The sequence below is a fragment of the Pleurodeles waltl genome, unplaced genomic scaffold (assembly GCF_031143425.1).
Source record: "Pleurodeles waltl isolate 20211129_DDA unplaced genomic scaffold, aPleWal1.hap1.20221129 scaffold_56, whole genome shotgun sequence".
In the NCBI taxonomy this organism is placed as follows: Eukaryota; Metazoa; Chordata; class Amphibia; order Caudata; family Salamandridae; genus Pleurodeles; species Pleurodeles waltl.
In genome coordinates, this window is record NW_027150269.1 from 1,978,219 (window position 1) to 2,000,245 (window position 22,027).

Here is a 22,027-nt window from a genome sequence, read left to right on the forward strand (position 1 = left end):
GATAGGCTTGTAACACCTGAAGGAGCCTATCAGAAGGAGTCTCTGACGTCACCTGCTGGCACTGGCCACTCAGAGCAGTCCAGTGTGCCAGCAGCACCTCTGTTTCCAAGATGGCAGAGGTCTGGAGCACACTGGAGGAGCTCTGGGTACCTCCCAGGGGAGGTGCAGGTCAGGGGAGTGGTCACTCCCCTTTCCTTTGTCCAGTTTCGCGCCAGAGCAGGGCTGGGGGATCCCTGAACCAGTGTAGACTGGCTTATGCAGAGATGGGCACCATCTGTGCCCATCAAAGCATTTCCAGAGGCTGGGGGAGGCTACTCCACCCCAGCCCTAACACCTTTTTCCAAAGGGAGAGGGTGTAACACCCTCTCTCTGAGGAAGTCCTTTGTTCTGCCTTCCTGGGCCAAGCCTGGCAGGAACCCAGGAGGGCAGAAACCTGTCTGAGGGGTTGGCAGCAGCAGCAGCAGCAGCTGCAGTGAAACCCCGGGAAAGGTAGTTTGGCAGTACCCGGGTCTGTGCTAGAGACTCAGGGGATCATGGAATTGTTTCCCCAATGCCAGAATGGGATTGGGGTGACAATTCCATGATCTTAGACATGTTACATGGCCATGTTCGGAGTTGCCATTGTGACGCTATACATATGTCGTGACATATGTATAGTGCACGTGTGTAATGGTGTCCCCGCACTCACAAAGTCCTTGGAATTTGCCCTGAACAATGTGGGGGCACCTTGGCTAGTGCTAGGGTGCCCACACACTAAGTAACTTAGCACCCAACCTTTACCAGGTAAAGGTTAGACATATAGGTGACTTATAAGTTACTTAAGTGCAGTGGTAAATGGCTGTGAAATAACGTGGACGTTATTTCACTCAGGCTGCAATGGCAGGCCTGTGTAAGAATTGTCAGAGCTCCCTATGGGTGGCAAAAGAAATGCTGCAGACCATAGGGATCTCCTGGAACCCCAATGCCCTGGGTACCTCAGTACCATATACGAGGGAATTATAAGGGTGTTCCAGTATGCCAATCTAAATTGGTGAAATTGGTCACTAGCCTGTTAGTGACAATTTGGAAAGAAATGAGAGAGCATAACCACTGAGGTTCTGGTTAGCAGACCCTCAGTGAGACAGTTAGTCATAACACAGGTAACACGTACAGGGCACACTTATGAGCACTGGGGCCCTGGCTGGCAGGGTCCCAGTGACACATACAACTAAAACAACATATATACAGTGAAATATGGGGGTAACATGCCAGGCAAGATGGTACTTTCCTCACAACCCCCCCACCCCCAAACGAAGGACAATAAGACTAGCCATGACCTGATGAGTCTTCATTGTCTAAGTGGAAATTTCTGGAGAGTCCATCTGCATTGGAGTGGGTACTCCCAGGTCTATGTTTCACTGTATAGTCCATTCCCTTTAGGGATATGCACCACCTCAACAATTTAGGGTTTTCACCTTTCATTTGTTTTAGCCAAAGAAGAGGTTTGTGGTCTGTCTGAACAATGAAGTGAGTGCCAAACAGGTATGGCCTCAACTTCTTCAGTGCCCAGACCACAGCAAAGGCCTCCCTCTTTATGGCAGACCAACGCTTTTCTCTAGGGGTCAACCTCCTGCTGATAAAAGCAACAGGTTGATCCTGGCCCTCAGAATTAAGTTGTGATAAGACTGCTCCTACCCCTAATTCAGATGCATCAGTTTGGACAATGATTTTTTTGGAGTAACAGGGGCTTTTCAGGACAGGTGCAGAGCACATGGCCTGCTTCAGCTCCTCAAAAGCTTTCTGACAGTTAGCTGTCCACAATACCTTTTTAGGCATTTTCTTTGAAGTGAGGTCATTAAGAGGGGCTGCTATGGAGCCATAGGGGCATATTTATACTCTGTTTGCGCCGGATTTGCGTCGTTTTTTTTTACGCAAATCCGACGCAAAGCTAACTCCATATTTATACTTTGACGCTAGACCCATCTAGCGCCAAAGATCTTGGAGTTAGCGTCATTTTTTAGCGTGGACACCTACCTTGCGTTAATGAGATGCAGGGTAGGCGTTTCCACGCCAAAAATGACTCTAAGACATTTGCGCCTTATTTAAACTCCCATGCAAAAATGACGCACGGGAGTGGACGGGCCTTAAAAAATGACGTCCAGCCGCATTTGCGTCATTTTTTAACGCCTACTCAGGGCAGGCGTTAAGGGATCTGTGGGCTCGGAAGGAGCCCAGAGGTGCCCTCCCATGCCCCCAGGGACACCCCCTGCCACCCTTGCCCACCCCTGGAGGACACCCATGGATGGGGGGACCCATTTCAGATAAGTACAGGTAAGTAGAGGTAGGTATTTTTTTGCCCTTTTTTGTGGCATAGGGGGGCCTGATTTGTGCCCCCCTGCATGCCACTATGCCCAATGACCAAGCCCAGGGGACATAAGTCCCCTGGGCATGGCCATTGGGCAAGGGGGCATGACTCCTGTCTTTGCTAAGACAGGAGTCATGTCAATGGCGTTTGGGCGTAAAAAAAAATGGCGCAAATAGGTTTGAGGCAAGAATTTTGCCTCAGACCTGACTTGCCCCATTTTTTGGCACCCAAGCCCCATTTTCCCATACGCCGGCGCTGCCTGGTGTGAGTAATTTTTTTTGACGCACACCAGTCCACAGCGCCGGCTAACGTCATTCAATAAATAAGGCGCCCACATGGCGCGTTGGAATGGCGTTAGCCGGCGTTACATTTTTTGGCGCAAAACTGAGTTAGCGCAGTTTTGCATCAAAAAGTATAAATATGGCCCATAGTTCTTTATGAACCTCCTGTAGTACCCAGTGAGGCCTAAGAAGGCTCTCACTTGAGTCTGAGTTGTAGGGGGAACCCAATCTATGATAGTTTGGATTTTCCCCTGAAGTGGTGCAATCTGTTCTTCACTGTAGGAGGCTGGACTGGCTTGTAATGGGTACCAAGAGGTACTTACACCTTGCACCAGGACCAGGTATCCCTTATTAGTGTAGAGGGGTGTCTAGCAGCTTAGGCTGATAGAAAAGGTAGCTTAGCAGAGCAGCTTAGGCTGAACTAGGAGACGAGTGAAGCTCCTACAGTACCACTAGTGTCACTTGCACCATATCATAAGAAAACACAATACACAGATATACTAAAAATAAAGGTACTTTATTTTTATGACAATATGCCAAAGTATCTCAGTGAGTACCCTCAGTATGAGGATAGCAAATATACACAAGATATATGTACACAATACCAAAATATGCAGTAATAGCAATAGAAAACAGTGCAAACAATGTATAGTCACAATAGAATGCAATGGGGGCACATAGGGATAGGGGCAACACAAACCATATACTCTAGAAGTGGAATGTGAACCACGAATGGACCCCAAACCTATGTGACCTTGTAGAGGGTCGCTGGGACTGTAAGGAAACAGTGAGGGTTAGAAAAATAGCAAACCCCAAGACCCTGAAAAGTGGGTGCAAAGTGCACCTAAGTTCCCCAAAGAGCACAGAAGCAGTGATAGGGGAATTCTGCAGGAAAGACCAACACCAGCAATGCAACAACGATGGATTTCCAGACGAGAGTACCTGTGGAACAAGGGGACCAAGTTCAAAAGTCACGATCAAGTCGGGAGTGGGCAGATGCCCAGGAAATGCCTGCTGTGGGTGCAAAGAAGCTGCCACCTGATGGTAGAAGCTGTGGATTCTGCAAGAACGACAAGGGCTAGAAACTTCCCCTTTGGAGGATGAATGTCCAACGTCGTGAAGAGTCGTCTAGACGTGTTTCTGTGCAGGAAGACAGATAACAAGCCTTGCTAGCTGCAAGGGTTGCGGTTAGGGTTTTTGGATGTTGCTGTAGCCCAGGAGGGACCAGGATGTCGCCAATTGCGTGAGGAGACAGAGGGGGTGTCCAGCAAGACAAGGAGCCCACTCAGAAGCAAGCAGCCCCCAGAGAATTGCCAGAACAGGCCCTACGAAGTGGAGTGAATCGGTGCTCACCCGAAGTTGCACAAGAGGGTCCCACGAAGCCGGAGGACAACTCAGGAGGTCGTGCAATGCAGGTTAGAGTGTCGGGGACCCAGGCTTGGATGTGCACAAAGGAAATCTTGGAAGAGTGCACAGGAGCCGGAGCAGCTGCAAAACACACAGGCCCATATTTATACTTTTTGACGCAAAACTGCGCTAACGCAGTTTTGCGCCAAAAAAATTAGCGCCGGCTAACGCCATTCTGAAGCGCCATGCGGGCGCTGTATTTATTGAATCACGTTAGCCGGCGTTAGCCGGCGGCGCTGTCTGGTGTGCGTTAAAAAAAACGACGTACACCAGGCAGCGCCGGCGTAGGGGGATATGGGGCTTGGGCGTCCACAAACGGTGCAAGTCAGGCTGAGGCAAAAAAATCACCTTAACCCGATTTGCGCCATTATTTTACGACGCCCAACCCCCATTGAAATGACTCCTGTCTTAGCAAAGACAGGAGTCATGCCCCCTTGCCCAATGGCCATGCCCAGGGGACTTCTGTCCCCTGGGCATGGTCATTGGGCATAGTGGCATGTAGGGGGGCACAAATCAGGCCCCCCTATGCCACAATTTTTTTTAAAAAAAAATACTTACCTGAACTTACCTTAATGTCCCTGGGGTGGGTGCCTCCATCCTTGGGTGTCCTCCTGGGGTGGGCAAGGGTGGCAGGGGGTGTCCCTGGGGGCAGGGGAGGGCACCTCTGGGCTCATTCTGAGCCCACAGGTCCCTTAACGCCTGCCCTGACCCAGGCGCTAAAATCCAGCGCTAATGCGGGTTTTTTGGACCCGCCCACTCCCGGGCGTCATTTTTGCCCGGGAGTATAAATACGACGCATATGCATCGGAGTCATTTTTTAAGACGGGAACGCCTACCTTGCATATCATTAACGCAAGGAAGGTGTTCACGCAAAAAAATTACGCTAACTCCATGGACTTTGGCGCTAGACGCGTCTAACGCCAAAGTATAAATATGGAGTTAGTTTTGCGTCGAATTTGCGTCGAAAAAAACTACGCAAATTCGGCGCAAACGGAGTACAAATATGCCCCACAGTTCCCAGCAATGCAGTCTAGCGTGGGGAGGCAAGGACTTACCTCCACCAAACTTGGACTGAAGAGTCACTGGACTGTGGGAGTCACTTGGACAGAGTTGCTGATTTCAAGGGACCTCGCTCGTTGTGCTGAGAGGAGACCCAGAGGACCGGTGATACAGTTCTTTGGTGCCTGCGGTTGCAGGGGGAAGATTCCGTCGACCCACGGGAGATTTCTTCGGAGCTTCTAGTGCAGAGAGGAGGCAGACTACCTCCACAGCATGCACCACCAGGAACACAGTTGAGAAGGCGGCAGGATCAGCGTTACAAGGTCGCAGTAGTCGTCTTTGCTACTTTGTTGCAGTTTTGCAGGCTTCCAGCGCGGTCAGCAGTCGATTCCTTGGCAGAAGGTGAAGAGAGAGATGCAGAGGAACTCGGATGAGCTCTTGCATTCCTTATCTAAGGAAATCCCCAAAGCAGAGACCCTAAATAGCCAGAAAAGAGGGTTTGGCTACCTAGGAGAGAGGATAGGCTAGCAACACCTGAAGGAGCCTATCAGAAGGAGTCTCTGAATTTACCTGCTGGCCCTGGCCACTCAGAGCAGTCCAGTGTGCCAGCAGCACCTCTGTTTCCAAGATGGCAGAGGTCTGGAGCACACTGGAGGAGCTCTGGGCACCTCCCAGGGGAGGTGCAGATCAGGGGAGTGGTCACTCCCCTTTCCTTTGTCCAGTTTCGCGCCAGAGCAGGGCTGGGGGATCCCTGAACCAGTGTAGACTGGCTTATGCAGAGATGGGCACCATCTGTGCCCATCAAAGCATTTCCAGAGGCTGGGGGAGGCTACTCCTCCCCAGCCCTGACACCTTTTTCCCAAAGGGAGAGGGTGTAACACCCTCTCTCTAAGGAAGTCCTTTGTTCTGCCTTCCTGGGCCAAGCCTGGCTGGACCCCAGGGGGGCAGAAACCTGTCTGAGGGGTTGGCAGCAGCAGCAGCTGCAGTGAAACCCCTGAAAAGGCAGTTTGGCAGTACCAGGGTCTGTGCTATAGACCACTGGGATCATGGGATTGTGCCAACTATGCCAGGATGGCATAGGGGGGGCAATTCCATGATCATAGACATATGGCCATATTCGGAGTTACCATTGTGAAGCTACACATAGGTAGTGACCTATGTGTAGTGCACGCGTGTAATGGTGTCCCCGCACTCACAAAGTCCGGGGAATTTGCCCTGAACTATGTGGGAGCACCTTGGTTAGTCCCAGGGTGCCCACACACTAAGTAACTTTGCACCTAACCTTTACCAGGTAAAGATTAGACATATAGGTGACTTATAATTTACTTAAGTGCAGTGAAAATGGCTGTGAAATAATGTGTGCATTATTTCACTCATGCTGCAGTGGCAGGCCTGTGTAGTATTTGTCAGAGCTCCCTATGGGTGGTAAAAGAAATGCTGCAGCCCATAGGGATCTCCTGGAACCCCAATACCCTGGGTACCTCAGTACCATATACTAGGGCATTATAAGGGTGTTCCAGTATGCCAATGTGAATTGGTGAAATTGGTCACTAGCCTGTTAGTGACAATTTGGAAAGAAATGAGAGAGCATAACCACTGAAGTTCTGGTTAGCAGAGCCTCAGTGAGACAGTTAGTTATAGCACAGGTAACACTTTCAGGCACACTTATGAGCACTGGGGCCCTGGCTGGCAGGGTCCCAGTGACACATACAACTAAAACAACATATATACAGTGAAAAATGTACATGCTAGGCAAGATGGTACTTTCCTACACTATAAAGTACCATCTTGCCTGGCATGTTACACCCATTTTTCACTGTATATATGTTGTTTAGTTTAGAGCTCCTCCAGTGTGCTCCAGACCTCTGCCATCTTGGAAACAGAGGTGCTGCTGGCACACTGGACTGCTCTGAGTGGCCAGTGCCACCAGGTGACGTCAGAGACTCCTTCTGATAGGCTCCTTCAGGTGTTGCTAGCCTACCCTCTCTCCTAGGTAGCCAAACCCTCTTTTCTAGCTATTTAGGGTCTCTGTCTCTGGGGAAACTTTAGATAACGAATGCAAGAGCTCATCCAAGTTCCTCTGCATCTCTCTCTTCACCTTCTGCCAAGGAATCGACTGCTGACCGCGCTGGAAGCCTGCAAACCTGCAACATAGTAGCTAAGACGACTACTGCAACTATGTAACGTTGATCCTGCCGCCTTCTCTACTGTTTTCCTGGTGGTGCATGCTGTGGGGGTAGTCTGCCTCCTCTCTGCACTAGAAACTCCGAAAAAATCTCCCGTGGGTCGACGGAATCTTCCCCCTGCAACCGCAGGCACCAAAAAGCTGCATTACCGGTCCCTTGGGTCTCCTCTCAGCACGACGAGCGAGGTCCCTCGAATCCAGCAACTCTGTTTGAGTGACCCCCACAGTCCAGTAACTCTTCAGTCCAAGTTTGGTGGAGGTAAGTCCTTGCCTCACCTCGCTAGTCTGCATTGCTGGGAACCGTGACTTTTGCAGCTACTCTGGCCCCTGTGCACTTCCGGCGGAAATCCTTTGTGCACATCCAAGCCTGGGTCCACGGCACTCTAACCTGCATTGCACGACTTTCTAAGTTGGTCTCCGGCGACGTGGGACTCCTTTGTGTAACTTCGGGTGAGCACCATTTCACGCATCCTTGTAGTGCCTGTTTCTGGCACTTCTCCGGGTGCTACCTGCTGCTAAGAGGGCTCCTTGTCTTGCACGACGTCCCCTCTACCTCCTGGTCCAATTTGCGACCTCCTGGTCCCTCCTGGGCCACAGCAGCAGCCAAAAACGCTAACCGCACGATTTGCAGCTAGTAAGGCTTGTTGGCATTATTTCGGCGGGAAAGCACTTTTTTTACGACTCTCCTCGGCGAGGGGGATCCGTCCACCAAAGGGGAAGTCTCTAGCCCTTTTCGTTCCTGCAGAAACTTCTGCTTCTTCTGTCCAGTAGAAGCTTCTTTGCACCCACAGTTGGCATTTCCTGGGCATATGCCCATCTCCGACTTGTTTGTGACTTTTGGACTTGGTCCCCTTGTTCCACAGGTATCCTAGATTGGAAATCCATCGTTGTTGCATTGTTAGTTTGTGTCTTTCCTGCATTATTCCTCTAACACGACTTCTTTGTCCTTAGGGGAACTTTAGTGCACTTTGCACTCACTTTTCAGGGTCTCGGGGAGGGTTATTTTTCTAACTCTCACTATTTTCTAATAGTCCCAGCGACCCTCTACCAAGTCACATAGGTTTGGGGTTCATTCGTGGTTCACATTCCACTTTTGGAGTATATGGTTTGTGTTGCCCTATCCCTATGTGCCCCCATTGCATCCTATTGTAACTATACATTGTTTGCACTGTTTTCTAAGACTATACTGCATATTTTTGCTATTGTGTATATATATCTTGTGTATATTTCCTATCCTCTCACTGAGGGTACACTCTGAGATACTTTGGCATATTGTCATAAAAATAAAGTACCTTTATTTTTAGTATAACTGTGTATTGCGTTTTCTTATGATATTCTGCATATGACACTAAGTGGTACTGTAGTAGCTTCACTCGTCTCCTAGTTCAGCCTAAGCAGCTCTGCTAAGCTACCATTATCTATCAGCCTAAGCTGCTAGACACCCTATACACTAATAAGGGATAACTGGGCCTGGTGCAAGGTGCAAGTACCCCCTGGTACTCACTACAAGCCAGTCCAGCCTCCTACACTACCCCAGTTTCTACTATGGACCCATAAGTGAACCCAACTACACCCTTAACTTGACTGTTGCCAGCAGTCCCACCACTAGTACCACTACTGCTAGGGTGTAGGAAAGTACCATCTTGCCTGGCATGTTACCCCCATTTTTCACTGTATATATGTTGTTTTAGTTGTATGTGTGACTGGGACCCTGTCATCCAGGGCCCCAGTGTTCATAAGTGTGCCTGAATGTGTTACCTGTGTAGTGACTAACTGTCTCACTGAGGCTCTGCTAACCAGAACCTCAGTGGTTATGCTCTCTCATTTCTTTCCAAATTGTCACTAACAGGCTAGTGACCAATTTTACCAATTTACATTGGCTTACTGGAACACCCTTATAATTCCCTAGTATATGGTACTGAGGTACCCAGGGTATTGGGGTTCCAGGAGATCCCTATGGGCTGCAGCATTTCTTTTGCCACCCATAGGGAGCTCTGACAATTCTTACACAGGCCTGCCACTGCAGCCTGAGTGAAATAACGTCCACGTTATTTCACAGCCATTTTTCACTGCACTTAAGTAACTTATAAGTCACCTATATGTCTAACCTTTACCTGGTAAAGGTTAGGTGCAAAGTTACTTAGTGTGAGGGCACCCTGGCACTAGCCAAGGTGCCCCCACATTGTTCAGGGCCAATTCCCCGGACTTTGTGAGTGCGGGGACACCATTACACGCGTGCACTACATATAGGTCACTACCTATATGTAGCTTCACAATGGTAACTCCGAATATGGCCATGTAACATGTCTATGATCATGGAACTGCCCCCTCTATGCCATCCTGGCATAGTTGGCACAATCCCATGATCCCAGTGGTCTGTAGCACAGACCCTGGTACTGCCAAACTGCCTTTCCTGGGGTTTCAATGCAGCTGCTGCTGCTGCCAAACCCTCAGACAGCCTTCTGCCCTCCTGGGGTCCAGCCAGGCCTGGCCCAGGATGGCAGAACAAAGAACTTCCTCTGAGAGAGGGTGTTACACCCACTCCCTTTGGAAAATGGTGTGAAGGTAGGGGAGGAGTAGCCTCCCCCAGCCTCTGGAAATGCTTTCATGGGCACTTTTGGTGCCCATTTCTGCATAAGCCAGTCTACACCGGTTCAGGGACCCCTTAGCCCTGCTCTGGCACGAAACTGGACAAAGGAAAGGGGAGTGACCACTACCCTGACCTGTACCTCCCCTGGAAGGTGCCCAGAGCTCCTCCAGTGTGCTCCAGACCTCTGCCATCTTGGAAACAGAGGTGCTGCTGGCACACTGGACTGCTCTGAGTGGCCACTGCCATCAGGTGACGTCAGAGACTCCTCCTGATAGGCTCCCTCATGTGTTGCTAGCCTATCCTCTCTCCTAGGTAGCCAAACCCTCTTTTCTGGCTATTTAGGGTCCCTGTCTCTTGGGATTCATTAGATAACGAATGCAAGAGCTCATCCGAGTTCCTCTGCATCTCTCTCTTCACCTTCTGCCAAGGAATCGACTGCTGACCGCGCTGGAAGCCTGCGAAACTCCAACATAGTAGCAAAGGCGACTACTGTGTAGGAAAGTACCATTTTGCCTAGCATGTTACCCCCATTTTTCACTGTATATATGTTGTTTTAGTTGTATGTGTCACTGGGACCCTGTTCACCAGGGCCCCTGTGCTCATAAGTGTGCCTGAATGTGTTACCTGTGTAGTGACTAACTGTCTCACTGAGGCTCTGCTAATCAGAACCTCAGTGGTTATGCTCTCTCATTTCTTTCCAAACTGTCACTAACAGGCTAGTGACTAATTTTACCAATTTACATTGGCTTACTGGAACACCCTTATAATTCCCTAGTATATGGTACTGAGGTACCCAGGGTATTGGGGTTCCAGGAGATCCCTATGGGCTGCAGCATTTCTTTTGCCACCCATAGGGAGCTCTGACAATTCTTACACAGGCTTGCCACTGCAGCCTGAGTGAAATAACGTCCACGTTATTTCACAGCCATTTTACACTGCACTTAAGTAACTTATAAGTCACCTATATGTCTAACCTTTACCTGGTAAAGGTTAGGTGCAAAGTTACTTAGTGTGAGGGCACCCTGGCACTAGCCAAGGTGCCCCCACATTGTTCAGGGCCAATTTCCCTGACTTTGTGAGTGCGGGGACACCATTACACGCGTGCACTACATATAGGTCACTACCTATATGTAGCTTCACAATGGTAACTCCGTATATGGCCATGTAACATGTCTATGATCATGGAATTGCCCCCTCTATGCCATCCTGGCATAGTTGGCACAATCCCATGATCCCAGTGGTCTGTAGCACAGACCCTGGTACTGCCAAACTGCCTTTCCTGGGGTTTCACTGCAGCTGCTGCTGCTGCCAACCCCTCAGACAGACATCTGCCCTCCTGGGGTCCAGCCAGGCCTGGCCCAGGATGGCAGAACAAATAACTTCCTCTGAGATGGTGTTATACCCTCTCCCTTTGGAAAATGGTGTGAAGGCAGGGGAGGAGTAGCCTCCCCCAGCCTCTGGAAATGCTTTCTTGGGCACAGATGTGCCAAATTCTGCATAAGCCAGTCTACACCGGTTCAGGGGACCCCTTAGCCCTGCTCTGGCACGAAACTGGACAAAGGAAAGGGGAGTGACCACTCCCCTGACCTGCACCTCCCCTGGGAGGTGTCCAGAGCTCCTCCAGTGTGCTCCAGACCTCTGCCATCTTGGATACAGAGGTGCTGCTGGCACACTGGACTGCTCTGAGTGGCCAGTGCCACCAGGTGACGTCAGAGACTCCTTCTGATAGGCTCCTTCAGGTGTTAGTAGCCTATCCTCTCTCCTAGGTGGCCAAACCCTCTTTTCTGGCTATTTAGGGTCTCTGTCTCTGGGGAAACTTTAGATAACGAATGCAAGAGCTCATCCGAGTTCCTCTGCATCTCTCTCTTCACCTTCTCCCAAGGAATCGACTGCTGACCGCGCTGGAAGCCTGCAAACCTGCAACATGGTAGCAAAGACGACTACTGCAACTCTGTAACGATGATCCTGCCGCCTTCTCGACTGTTTTCCTGGTGGTGCATGCTGTGGGGGTAGTCTGCCTCCTCTCTGCACTAGAAGCTCCGAAGAAATCTCCCGTGGGTCGACGGAATCTTCCCCCTGCAACCGCAGGCACCAAAAAGCTGCATTACCGGTCCCTTGGGTCTCCTCTCAGCACGACGAGCGAGGTCCCTCGAATCCAGCAACTCTGTCCAAGTGACTCACACAGTCCAGTGACTCTTCAGTCCAAGTTTGGTGGAGGTAAGTCCTTGCCTCACCTCGCTAGACTGCATTGCTGGGAACCGCAACTTTTGCAGCTACTCCGGCCCCTGTGCACTTCCGGCGGAAATCCTTTGTGCACAGCCAAGCCTGGTCCACGGCACTCTAACCTGCATTGCACGACTTTCTAAGTTGGTCTCCGGCGACGTGGGACTCCTTTGTGTAACTTCGGGTGAGCACCATTTCACGCATCATCATAGTGCCTGTTTCTGGCATTTCTCCGGGTGCTACCTGCTGCTAAGAGGGCTCCATTTCTTGCTCGACATCTCCTCTACCACCTGGTCCAATTTGCGACCTCCTGGTCCCTCCTGGTCTACAGCAGCATCCAAAAACACTAACCGCACAATTTGCAGCTAGCAAGGCTTGTTGGAGTTCTTTCGGCGGGAAAATACGTTTGCACGACTCTCGACGGCGAGGGGGATCCGTCCACCAAAGGGGAAGTCTCTAGCCCTTTTCGTTTCTGCAGAAACCTCAGCTTCTTCTGTCCAGTAGAAGCTTCTTTGCACCCACATCTGGCATTTCCTGGGCATATGCCCATCTCCGACTTGCTTGTGACTTTTGGATTTGGTCCCCTTGTTCCACAGGTACCCTAGATTGGAAATCCATCGTTGTTGCATTGTTGGTTTGTGTCTTTCTTGCATTATTCCTCTAACACGACTTCTTTATCCTTAGGGGAACTTTAGTGCACTTTGCACTCACTTTTCAGGGTCTTGGGGAGGGTTATTTTTCTAACTCTCACTATTTTCTAATAGTCCCAGCGACCCTCTACAAGGTCACATAGGTTTGGGGTCCATTCGTGGTTTGCATTCCACTTTTGGAGTATATGGTTTGTGTTGCCCCTATCCCTATGTGTCCCCATTACATCCTATTGTAACTCTACATTGTTTGCACTGTTTTCTAAGACTATACTGCATATTTTTGCTATTGTGTATATATATCTTGTGTATATTTCCTATCCTCTCACTGAGGGTACACTCTAAGATACTTTGGCATATTGTCATAAAAATAAAGTACCTTTATTTTTAGTATAACTGTGTATTGTGTTTTCTTATGATATTGTGCATATGACACTAAGTGTTACTGTAGTAGCTTCACACGTCTCCTAGTTCAGCCTAAGCTGCTCTGCTAAGCTACCATTATCTATCAGCCTAAGCTGCTAGACACCCTATACACTAATAAGGGATAACTGGGCCTGGTGCAAGGTGCAAGTACCCCTTGGTACTCACTACAAGCCAGTCCAGCCTCCTACATTGGTTGTGCAGCGGTGGGATAAGTGCTCTGAGACTACTTACCACTCTTGTCATTGTACTTTTCATAAGAGAAAAATATACAAAACAAGTTCAGTGTATATACACATAACCAAAAAGTTTTGCATTTCCTCTTTTCACTCTTTTCTAAGTGCTGAAAAGTACTTCTAAACTTTCTAAAAAGTTCCAAAAAGTTTTAAAAAAAAATTTTTCTCTGTCTTTCTAAAAGCTCTGACAAACTTTTTATCTTTTGCTATCACTTTAACTCTCTCTAAAAATGTCTGGCACAGACCAAAATGTTGATCTGTCCAAACTTGCATATGACCACCTTAGCTGGAAAGGAGCAAGGAGTCTCTGTGTAGAGAGAGGTTTGAGTGTAGGGAAGAATCCTTCCTTGGAACTGTTACTTAACATGCTTAGAGAACAAGATAAGGCTAGAAGTGCCCCATCTGTTGAAAAAGTAGCTAATGGTTCCCAATCTGATCCAGGGACTCCCCCAGGAAAAGATTCAGGAAAGAAACTTCCTAGCCTGCCCATTACTAGACAGTCTAGCATAGTTGGTAATGATGAAGAGCCACACCATACTAATAGTGTTGTCTCACATTATAGCAAAAGCATTTATTCTCACCACAGTGGTACTGATGTTTCTGTTAGCCAAGCTGTTAGGGTGCCCTCTGTAAGGGACAGGTCTCCTTCTGTCCATTCTCACCATACTTCTGTTTCAAGGCATGTCCCTCCCACCCACCCTGATGACAGATTGTTAGAAAGGGAGCTCAATAGATTGAGAGTGGAACAAACCAGACTGAAGCTCAAGAAGCAACAGCTGGATTTGGATAGACAGACTTTAGAAGTAGAGAAGGAGAGACAGAAACTGGGTTTAGAAACCCATGGTGGCAGCAGCAGTATTCCCCATAGTCATCCTGCAAAAGAGCATGATTCCAGGAATCTGCACAAGATAGTTCCCCCTTATAAGGAGGGGGATGACATTAACAAGTGGTTTGCTGCACTTGAGAGGGCCTGTGTTGTACAGGATGTCCCTCAAAGGCAGTGGGCTGCTATCCTATGGCTATCATTTAGTGGAAAAGGTAGGGATAGGCTCCTTACTGTGAAAGAAAGTGAAGCCAATAATTTTACAGTTCTTAAGAATGCACTCCTGGACGGTTATGGCTTAACCACTGAACAGTACAGGATAAAGTTCAGAGAGAGCAAAAAGGAGTCTTCACAAGACTGGGTTGATTTCATTGACCATTCAGTGAAGGCCTTGGAGGGGTGGTTACATGGCAGTAAAGTTACTGATTATGACAGCATGTATAACTTGATCCTGAGAGACCATATTCTTAATAATTGTGTGTCTGATTTGTTACACCAGTACTTGGTGGACTCTGATCTGACCTCTCCCCAAGAATTGGGAAAGAAGGCAGACAAATGGGTCAGAACAAGGGTGAACAGAAAAGTTCATACAGGGGGTGACAAAGATGGCAACAAAAAGAAGGATGGTAAGTCTTCTGACAAGGGTGGGGACAAATCTAAAAATGAGTCTTCATCAGGCCCACAAAAACACTCTGGTGGGGGGGGTGAGTCCAAATCCTCCTTTAATCAAAACAAAGAAAAGAAACCATGGTGCTATTTATGTAAAGTAAAAGGCCATTGGACAACAGATCCCAGTTGTCCAAAGAAAAGCACCAAGCCTCCTACCACTACAACCCCTACTGCTACACCTAGTGTCCCTACTAATAGCAGTGGTGGTGGGAGCAAACCTACTAATAGCCAATACAAGGGAGTAGCTGGGCTAACTATTGGTAACTTAGTTGGGGTTGGCCTTGTTAGGGAGGCCACAGAGGCTGTGTTAGTCTCTGAGGGGGCTATTGATTTAGCCACCTTAGTTGCTTGTCCCCTTAATATGGATAAGTACAAGCAGCTACCCCTAATAAATGGTGTTGAGGTTCAGGCCTACAGGGACACTGGAGCCAGTGTGACTATGGTCATAGAGAAACTGGTCCACCCTGAACAACACCTACTTGGTCACCAGTACCAAGTAACCGATGCTCACAACAACACACTTAGCCACCCCATGGCTGTTGTAAATCTCAACTGGGGGGGGGGTTACTGGTCCAAAGAAAGTTGTGGTAGCCACAGATTTGCCTGTAGACTGTCTACTAGGAAATGATTTGGAGACATCAGCTTGGTCAGATGTGGAGTTGGAGGCCCATGCAGCAATGCTGGGCATCCCAGGGCATATTTTTGCTTTAACCAGGGCTCAGGCCAAAAAGCAAAAAGGACAGGGAAACTTGGATCCTGGAACAATGGACCAAGTGCTCCCTAAAGCTAGGGCTAGTAGAAGCAAACCACTTCCTACTATCCCTCCCTCTACAGTGGATTCTACTTCTGAGGTAGAAGAATTTCCACCCTGTGCAGAACCTACACCAGAGGAGCTGGAAGCAGACACTGCTGAGCTTTTGGGTGAAGGGGTGTAGGAGGCTGGACTGGCTTGTAGTGAGTACCAAGGGGTACTTGCACCTTGCACCAGGCCCAGTTATCCCTTATTAGTGTATAGGGTGTCTAGCAGCTTAGGCTGATAGATAATGGTAGCTTAGCAGAGCAGCTTAGGCTGAACTAGGAGACGTGTGAAGCTACTACAGTACCACTTAGTGTCATATGCACAATATCATAAGAAAACACAATACACAGTTATACTAAAAATAAAGGTACTTTATTTTTATGACAATATGCCAAAGTATCTTAGAGTGTACCCTCAGTGAGAGGATAGGAAATATACCCAAGATATATATACACAATTGCAAAAATATGCAGTATAGTCTTAGAAAACAGTGCAAACAATGTATAGTTACAATAGGATGCAATGGGGAAACATAGGGATAGGGGCAACACAAACCATATACTCCAAAAGTGGAATGCGAACCACGAATGGACCCCAAACCTATGTGACCTTGTAGAGCGTCGCTGGGACTATTAGAAAATAGTGAGAGTTAGAAAAATAACCCTCCCCAAGACCCTGAAAAGTGAGTGCAAAGTGCACTAAAGTTCCCCTAAGGACAAAGTAGTCGTGTTAGAGGAATAATGCAGGAAAGACACAAACCAGCAATGCAACAACTGTGGATTTCCAATCTAGGGTACCTGTGGAACAAGGGGACCAAGTCCAAAAGTCACAAGCAAGTCGGAGATGGGCAGATGCCCAGGAAATGCCAGCTGCGGGTGCAAAGAAGCTTTGACTGGACAGAAGAAGCTGAGGTTTCTGCAGGAACGAAAAGGGCTAGAGACTTCCCCTTTGGTGGACAGATTCGTCTTGCAGTGGAGAGTTGTGCCGAAGTGTTTTCCCGCCGAAAGAACGCCAACAAGCCTTGCTAGCTGCAAATTGTTCGTTTGGCGTTTTTGGACGCTGCTGGGGCCCAGGAGGGACCAGGAGGTCGCAAATTGGACCTGAAGAGAGAGGGGACGTCGAGCATGACAAAGAGCCCTCACTGAAGCAGGTAGCACCCGGAGAAGTGCCAGAAACTGGCACTACAAGGATGCGTGAAACGGTGCTCGCCGAAGTTGCACAAAGGAGTCCCACGTCGCCGGAGACCAACTTAGAAAGTCGTGCAATGCAGGTTAGAGTGCCGTGGACCCAGGCTTGGCTGTGCACAAAGGATTTCCACCGGAAGTGCACAGGGGCCGGAGTAGCTGCAAAGTCGCGGTTCCCAGCAATGCAGCCCAGCGAGGTGAGGCAAGGACTTACCTCCACCAAACTTGGACTGAAGAGTCACTGGACTGTGGGGGTCACTTGGACAGAGTCGCTGGATTCGAGGGACCTCGCTCGTCGTGCTGAGAGGAGACCCAAGGGACCGGTAATGCAGCTTTTTGGTGCCTGCGGTTGCAGGGGGAAGATTCCGTCGACCCAAGTAGGAGGCTGGACTGGCTTGTAGTGAGTACCAAGGGGTACTTGCACCTTGCACCAGGCCCAGTTATCCCTTATTAGTGTATAGGGTGTCTAGCAGCTTAGGCTGATAGATAATGGTAGCTTAGCAGAGCAGCTTAGGCTGAACTAGGAGACGTGTGAAGCTACTACAGTACCACTTAGTGTCATATGCACAATATCATAAGAAAACACAATACACAGTTATACTAAAAATAAAGGTACTTTATTTTTATGACAATATGCCAAAGTATCTTAGAGTGTACCCTCAGTGAGAGGATAGGAAATATACACAAGATATATATACACAATAGCAAAAATATGCAGTATAGTCTTAGAAAACAGTGCAAACAATGTATAGTTACAATAGGATGCAATGGGGAAACATAGGGATAGGGGCAACACAAACCATATACTCCAAAAGTGGAATGCGAACCACGAATGGACCCCAAACCTATGTGACCTTGTAGAGGGTCGCTGGGACTATTAGAAAATAGTGAGAGTTAGAAAAATAACCCTCCCCAAGACCCTGAAAAGTGAGTGCAAAGTGCACCAAAGTTCCCCTAAGGACAAAAGAGTCGTGTTAGAGGAATAATGCAGGAAAGACACAAACCAGCAATGCAACAACTGTGGATTTCCAATCTAGGGTACCTGTGGAACAAGGGGACCAAGTCCAAAAGTCACAAGCAAGTCGTAGATGGGCAGATGCCCAGGAAATGCCAGCTGCGGGTGCAAAGAAGCTTTGACTGGACAGAAGAAGCTGAGGTTTCTGCAGGAACGAAAAGGGCTAGAGACTTCCCCTTTGGTGGACGGATCCCGCTTGCTTAGGAGAGTTGTTCAAAAGTGTTTTACCGCCGGAAGGATGCCAACAAGCCTTGCTACATGCAAATCGTGCGTTTGGCGTTTGTGGATGCTGCTGGTGCCCAGGAGGGACCAGGAGGTCGCAAATTGGACCTGCAGAGAGAGGGGATGTCGAGCAAGACAAAGAGCCCTCACTGAAGCAGGTAGCTCCCGGAGAAGTCCCAGAAACAGGCACTACGAGGATGTGTGAAACAGTGCTCGCCGAAGTTGCACAAAGGAGTCCCACGTCGCCGGAGACCAACTTAGAAAGTCGTGCAATGCAGGTTAGAGTGCCGGGGACCCAGGCTTGGCTGTGCATGAAGGATTTCAGCTGGAAGTGCACAGGGGCCGGAGTAGCTGCAAAGTCGCGGTTCCCAGCAATGCAGCCCAGCGAGGTGAGGCAAGGACTTACCTCCACCAAACTTGGGCTGAAGAGTCACTGGACTGTGGGGGTCACTTGGACAGCGTCACTGGATTCGAGGGACCTCGCTCGTCGTGCTGAGAGGAGACCCAAGGGACCGGTAATGCAGCTTTTTGGTGCCTGCGGTTGCAGGGGGAAGATTCCGTCGACCCACGGGAGATTTCTTCGGAGCTTCTGGTGCAGAGAGGAGGCAGACTACCCCCACAGCATGCACAAGCAGGAAAACAGTCGAGAAGGCGGCAGGATCAGCGTTACAGAGTTGCAGTAGTCGTCTTTGCTACTATGTTGCAGGTTTGCAGGCTTCCAGCGCGGTCAGCGGTCGATTCCTTATCAGAAGGTGAAGAGAGAGATGCAGAGGAACTCGGCTGAGCTCATGCATTCGTTATCTAAAGTTTCCCCAGAGACAGAGACCCTAAATAGCCAGAAAAGAGGGTTTGGCTACCTAGGAGAGAGGAAAGGCTACTAACACCTGAAGGAGCCTATCACAAGGAGTCTCTGACGTCACCTGGTGGCACTGGCCACTCAGAGCAGTCCAGTGTGCCAGCAGCACCTCTGTTTCCCAGATGGCAGAGGTCTGGAGCACACTGGAGGACCTCTGGACACCTCCCAGGGGAGGTGCAGGTCAGGGGAGTGGTCACTCCCCTTTCCTTTGTCCAGTTTCGCGCCAGAGCAGGGGCTAAGGGGTCCCTGAACCGGTGTAGACTGGCTTATGCAGAATTGGGCACATCTGTGCCCAACAAAGCATTTCCAGAGGCTGGGGGAGGCTACTCCTCCCCTGCCTTCACACCATTTTCCAAAGGGAGAGGGTGTCACACCCTCTCTCAGAGGAAGTTCTTTGTTCTGCCATCCTGGGCCAGGCCTGGCTGGACCCCAGGAGGGCAGCTGCCTGTCTGAGGGGTTGGCAGCAGCAGCAGCTGCAGAGAAACCCCAGGAAGGGCAGTCTGGCAGTACCAGGGTCTGTGCTACACACCACTGGGATCATGGAATTGTACCAACAATGCCAGGATGGCATAGAGGGGGCAATTCCATGATCATAGACATGTTACATGGCCATATTCGGAGTTACCATGGTGAAGCTACATATAGGTAGTGACCTATATGTAGTGCACGCGTGTACTGGTGTCCCCGCACTCACAAAGTTCAGTGAATTGGCTCTGAACAATGTGGGGGCACCTTGGCTAGTGCCAGGGTGCCCTCACACTAAGTAACTTTGCACCTAACCTTTACCAGGTAAAGGTTAGACATATAGGTGACTTATAAGTTACTTAAGTGCAGTGTAAAATGGCTGTGAAATAACGTGGACGTTATTTCACTCAGGCTGCTGTGGCAGGCCTGTGTAAGATTTGTCAGAGCTCCCTATGGGTGGCAAAAGAAATGCTGCAGCCCATAGGGATCTCCTGGAACCACAATACCCTGGGTACCTCAGTACCATATACTAGGGAATTATAAGGGTGTTCCAGTAAGCCAATGTAAATTGGTAAAAATGGTCACTAGCCTGTCAGTGACAATTTGGAAAGAAATGAGAGAGCATAACCACTGAGGTTCTGATTAGCAGAGCCTCAGTGAGACAGTTAGTCACTACACAGGTAACACATTCAGGCACACTTATGAGCACTGGGGCCCTGGGTTACCAGGGTCCCAGTTACACATACAACTAAAACAACATATATACAGTGAAAAATGGGGGTAACATGCCAGGCAAGATGGTACTTTCCTACAACCCACGGGAGATTTCTTCGGAGCTTCTGGTGCAGAGAGGAGGCAGGCTACCCCCACAGCATGCACAAGCAGGAAAACAGTCGAGAAGGCGGCAGGATCAGCGTTACAGAGTTGCAGTAGTCGTCTTTGCTACTATGTTGCAGGTTTGCAGGCTTCCAGCGCGGTCAGCAGTCGTTTCCTTATCAGAAGGTGAAGAGAGAGATGCAGAGGAACTCGGATGAGCTCTTGCATTCGTTATCTAAAGTTTCCCCAGAGACAGAGACCCTAAATAGCCAGAAAAGAGGGTTTGGCTACCTAGGAGAGAGGATAGGCTACTAACACCTGAAGGAGCCTATCACAAGGAGTCTCTGACGTCACCTGGTGGCACTGGCCACTCAGAGCAGTCCAGTGTGCCAGCAGCACCTCTGTTTCCAAGATGGCAGAGGTCTGGAGCACACTGGAGGAGCTCTGGACACCTCCCAGAGGAGGTGCAGGTCAGGGGAGTGGTCACTCCCCTTTCCTTTGTCCAGTTTCGCGCCAGAGCAGGGGCTAAGGGGTCCCTGAACCGGTGTAGACTGGCTTATGCAGAATTGGGCACATCTGTGCCCAAGAAAGCATTTCCAGAGGCTGGGGGAGGCTACTCCTCCCCTGCCTTCACACCATTTTCCAAAGGGAGAGGGTGTCACACCCTCTCTCAGAGGAAGTTCTTTGTTCTGCCATCCTGGGCCAGGCCTGGCTGGACCCCAGGAGGGCAGCTGCCTGTCTGAGGGGTTGGCAGCAGCAGCAGCTGCAGTGAAACCCCAGGAAGGGCAGTTTGGCAGTACCAGGGTCTGTGCTACAGACCACTGGGATCATGGGATTGTGCCAACTATGCCAGGATGGCATAGAGGGGGCAATTCCATGATCATAGACATGTTACATGGCCATATTCGGAGTTACCATTGTGAAGCTACATATAGGTAGTGACCTATATGTAGTGCACGCGTGTAATGGTGTCCCCGCACTCACAAAGTTCAGGGAATTGGCTCTGAACAATGTGGGGGCACCTTGGCTAGTGCCAGGGTGCCCTCACACTAAGTAACTTTGCACCTAACCTTTACCAGGTAAAGGTTAGACATATAGGTGACTTATAAGTTACTTAAGTGCAGTGTAAAATGGCTGTGAAATAACGTGGACGTTATTTCACTCAGGCTGCAGTGGCAGGCCTGTGTAAGAATTGTCAGAGCTCCCTATGGGTGGCAAAAGAAATGCTGCAGCCCATAGGGATCTCCTGGATACCCAATACCCTGGGTACCTCAGTACCATATACTAGGGAATTATAAGGGTGTTCCAGTAAGCCAATGTAAATTGGTAAAAATGGTCACTAGCCTGTCAGTGACAATTTGGAAAGAAATGAGAGAGCATAACCACTGAGGTTCTGATTAGCAGAGCCTCAGTGAGACAGTTAGTCACTACACAGGTAACACATTCAGGCCCACTTATGAGCACTGGGGCCCTGGGTTACCAGGGTCCCAGTGACACATACAACTAAAACAACATATATACAGTGAAAAATGGGGGTAACATGCCAGGCAAGATGGTACTTTCCTACAAGGGGGGCCTGCCAGGGAGGAGCTGAGTGTGGCACAGCAAACCTGTCCCACACTAGAGGGTCTAAAACAGCAAGCTGTCAAACAGGCTAATGGGGATGTCAGTGACTCTCACAGAGTTTACTGGGAGGACAACCTCTTGTACACTGAAGCAAGGGATCCTAAACCTGGAACTGCCAGGAGATTAGTGATTCCTCAGGAGTACAGAAAGTTCCTCCTAACTCTAGCCCACGACATTCCCCTAGCTGGACACCTGGGACAAATGAAAACTTGGGACA